Source organism: Peromyscus californicus, unplaced genomic scaffold, assembly GCF_007827085.1.
Source record: "Peromyscus californicus insignis strain IS unplaced genomic scaffold, ASM782708v3 Scaffold_16__1_contigs__length_79575227, whole genome shotgun sequence".
In the NCBI taxonomy this organism is placed as follows: domain Eukaryota; kingdom Metazoa; phylum Chordata; class Mammalia; order Rodentia; family Cricetidae; genus Peromyscus; species Peromyscus californicus.
In genome coordinates this window covers 47,629,398-47,634,033 of record NW_026294458.1, presented here as the reverse complement: position 1 = coordinate 47,634,033, position 4,636 = coordinate 47,629,398, and the positions used below count along the sequence as shown (strand labels likewise).

The window sequence follows — 4,636 nt, the reverse complement described above, 5'->3', positions numbered from 1 at the left end:
TAACACATCTTAAAATAATATTCTACAGCATCAATCAAATACAAAAGTGTGCATTTGTTGTTCATTCAAATTAGAAAATAAAGCTATGATTTGGGAAATTTGAATAAGAATGCCTAAATATCATAAATACATTGCTAAAAATTATGATGAAATGGTTCTCAAAGATAGCTGCAGCAAATAAGAGAAAAAATGTTACATTTGACAGAATCAGGGTGAGAGACTGTGCTGACAACCTCAGGGCCAACTACAGCTGCCTGACCTCTACCACCCTCCTGATTGAGGCTCAAGAACCAGCCTTCTGAGACCCTGCAGTTGACCTGAGGCCAAGTAGAAAGTTCTGGTGTTTTGAGAAGTAGAAACACTTCAGCTATGTATATGATGGTAATTAGCACTGCAAGGCCTCGGGTGTCAAAAAGACCTGCATAAAATATAAATGAAGGGCCCTCTGGCAACAATAGAATTTGTCCTCTTCACATGCAGACAGATACAACCATAGATGACAGCAAAACAAACCTCATCCATTGCTATGGGATGGTCTTTCTGTACCTGTGTTGCTACCATTGGTTAATAAAGAAGCTGCTATGGCCTGTGGCAAGGAGAATAGAACCAGGTGGGGAATTCAAGCAGAGAGACAAGGAGAAGAAAGGCAGAGTCAGAAGAGATGCTACAAGCTGCAGGGGGAGCAAGATTTAATGGAATGAAGCCATGTGGAAAGACATAGATTAATAGAGATGGGTTGAATCAAGCTGTAAGAGCTAGTTAATGATAAGCCTGAGCCATAGACCAAACAGTTTGTAATTAATATAAGCCTCTGTGTGTTCACTTTGGACTGAGCATCTGCAGAACACAGGAAAACTTCTGGCTACATTTGGTATCCACCATTGGGCATTGATCCACATAGACCTGAAAAACCCTAAAAAAGATTCTGAATGCACAGAAACAGAGCCAGGAGCAGCTTCCTAGTTCGTGTCTCTCATATAGCCGCAGTACAGAGACGCTACAGCATTCGGGCTCGAGCACAGCATAGCGGATTCCCACAGTGGTACACAGAGGTATCCCTAAGCGGTGCAGCACACTGCATAGTGGATTTACCTTTTGCTATTACAGACAAAAAAAAAAAGTTTCTGGGCTACACGCTTCTTGATAGAGGCACTGCTTCTATCAAGACCCACTGCTTCCGAGAGTTGGCAGTGAGCATGGCTCCCAGAGCTGGCAGTAAATGTGCCTCTGCCATGTTGAAAACCCAAGCAGGGCAGAGTCATCAGCCACAGCTTCAGCTTGGGTCCTGGCCATGCAGCTTAATGATTTAAAAACTCTCCTGGTTGTAGCTAGAGTTTTCCTGCCTGGCCCATGGTCAGGGCAAAATTCTCTCACCTGCCAGTTCCACAGCCACTCAGACCCGACCAAGTAAACACAGAGACTTATATTGGTTACAAATTGTATGGCCATGGCAGGCTTCTTGTTAACTGTTCTTACATCTTAAATTAATCCATTTTTATAAATCTATACCTTGCCACGTGGCATATGGCTCGTGGCTTATCGGCATCTTCACATGCTGTTTGTCATTGTGGCAGCTGGCAGTGTCTCTCTGACTCAGTCTTCCACTTCCCAGCTTTATTCTCCTCCTTGTCCCACCTATACTTCCTGCCTAGCCACTGGCCAATCAGTGATTTATTTATTGACCAATCAGCAACACATTTGCCATACAGAACATCCCACAGCACCTGGTCAGAAAAGGATTACAGATACACAAAACGACAGATCAGATGGGAAAAAAAAACTCTCAACAGTTTACAGTGTGTGTAAAAATGTACATAGGCTTGAAAGAGAAAGGAGAAGGAGTAAGGGCAGTTATATAAAGAAATAAATAGTTCTAAAAAATGAAGTCTTTAAAGAGACAGTAAAAGTAATACAAAAGAAAAAAAGCCACGTAAAGATGAAATGAGAAATTAAACAGAGAGTATGGATACTGTATATTATTATGTTTTCTATAGGATTTTTTAACTGCAGAGAGACATTTGATTGTAGGGGCTACTAAGTTAAACCAATATGTCTATTTTAAAGGTATCTGGACTTCAAAATTGGGGTCTGAGGATACGTTGCTTTTGAAAAGAGGTGCTGCTTTTGTTTCCACAGAAGATGAGAAGCTGTGGATTGCTTCCAGGCTAGTATGTTTTGTTTGACCAATACCCCCTGAAATACCCAAGTGACAGCTACGGCCCAGATGATTCAACATCCAGAACAGCTTCAAGGCAACTGGCTGAGACAATGCAGCTTCATAGACTACTACAGCCAAGATTTAACCACAATTCTAAATTTTCCCAGGATCCCCATAAGATTGCCAGCACTCCCAATCAGTAGGAAGTTGTATGGAAAGCTATGCCCAAATTCCCCAAATATTGTTTATGAATGTTTGTTTCATTTAAAGGGGGGTTGTTATAAGTGGTTAATGGTCATAGTCAATCTCATTCTAAAAAGAAAGGGTGATGTGATATAGAAATTATGGGGAAAAGAGTAGATTATTGAATCTACTTTGACCAAAAAAACAGCTGTAAATCTCAAAATACTTCATACTGGTATGGGTTTTGGTTTATTGATACAAATTTAAGGTCAATTTTGTTATACTGTATGTATATTTCTACTCTTGTTTAAGGTATTATGGTTATGCAATTCATTTAAAATTGTAATATAATTAAGAATTACAAATTAATAATAGTCATCTATGAGAATCAAATTTATAGTCATGTTAATTAAGTTTTATAGGTATACAAAGATATATTTCAATTAGGTAGGTAATCTTCAAACACTTCAAAGACCTACAGAATATGGCATTTAAAATGTTTTGAGAACTTAGACTTTTCTGGACAGTGAGGCACACACATCTGCTCCTGGCAGCACCAATTACTTCAAAGCAGATGATGGGCATCGAATAAACTCATTATGGAGTTTGCTTACAATGTCAAAAAGGCTAGCCATTTGGGCAAGAAACTGCTCTTGCCTGGACTGTTTGGCAGTATGTTGTATAATCTGGACATGCAGGATCCATAGGAAGATAATCACTGAACTTTGCAAAACAAGGCAGGATGGTTCTTTCAGGTTCCTGCTTTACAGAAGAAACTGCCAGACATTATACAGGACACAGAGAAAAGCAACTGACAAACTTTGCCAAAATAGACAAAACGATCCTTCAAATTTCCTGCTTCACTGGAAAGTATGCCAGAGACTCTAGGCCTGTGGCTGAAGATAGATGCGCCGACGTTGCAGAGGAACATCGATTGACTGTCCAGGCAGCCAGCTGTCTCTGCCATTTTTAGAATTTTGGAAGTTGCTTACAATGCACTTCCTGTTTACTCAGATGTTATTCTATCCTTCTGAGGTCTTTGATGGAGTTGAAGACTAGCTAGTTATAATTATAGTTTTCCTTAATCATGGTAAAAGGTAAATTAGATATGAAACTTTAGACTCACAAAAAATAGGACAGATGATAGAATATTTTCTTTAATTTTGCTAAATACAGATAGACTAGATATTATAACTATAAGTCTTGCTTGATAACTGTTTTGTTATATGTAATTTTACTATATTAAAATGAAAACCTTCCTTTTTGATTAGACAGAAACTGGAAAGTGCTGTGGGATGGTCTTTCTGTATGCTGTGAATATGTGTTGCTACCATTGGTTAATAAGGAAGCTGCCATGGCCTATGGCAAGGCAGAATAGAGCCAGGCAGGGAATCCATGCAGAGAAACAAGGAGAAGAAGGGCAGAGTCAGAAGAGACACTGCAACCTGGGTTTGGGGTGGGGAGTAAGATGTAATGGAACACAGGTAACGCCACTAAGCCATGTGGCAAAAAATAAGTTAATAGAAATGGGTTGAATTAAGTTGTAAGAGCTAGTTAATCATAAGCCTGAACCATAAGCCAAATAGTTTGCCATTAATATAAGCCTCTTTGTGTTTACTTTGGACCAAGCAGCTGTGAGACACAGAAAATCTTCCAGCTATAGTGAGGCCTCTGTCAAAAAGAACTACACCAAATACAAAGCAAGGGACCTCTGGCAACAACAGAAAGTGTCCTTTTCACATGCAGACAGGTGCAACCATAAATGACAGCAAAAACAAACCTCATCCTTGACTATTTACCACCGAATATGACCCAGTTGGAATTCAGAAGTCTCTTTGGGAGAATGGTGAAATAGAATCCTGCAAATTCATGACAGGTAAAATTGCAGGACAGAATTTAGTGCATGGATTTGCTAACTATATTGATCCAAAGGATGCAGAGAAAGCAAGCAACATTTTAAATGGACTCAGAGTCCAGACCAAAACCACAAAGTCCACTGTTTACTTCTGCTTCAGGTTGATTTGATAAGTGATACAAAACTTATCACTTTACTCTGACTCCCGTGAAGCAAGAGATAACTGGTCAATCTGGAAACAGCAAACAAAGAACCGCAAATATCATCTATTGAAGCACGTGTTACAGAGCTCTTGGAACCACCTCGCACAAGTTAGCAAACTTTGATCAAGTGTGCACTCTTTGTCACAGTTCTGACACCACAGAAAATGTACCACATTATTGTATTATATATTCAACATTATATTCAACATTCGTCCCAGAAAACAAAGAATTAATCCC

The 4,636-nt window shown here is 39.4% G+C and overlaps 1 pseudogene; it reads left to right on the top strand.

The window, feature by feature from the left end:
- Positions 1 to 375: 375 nt before the first annotated feature.
- On the top strand, positions 376 to 4,366 carry LOC128111629 (ELAV-like protein 4; annotated as a pseudogene).
- The last annotated feature ends 270 nt before the right edge of the window (positions 4,367 to 4,636 follow it).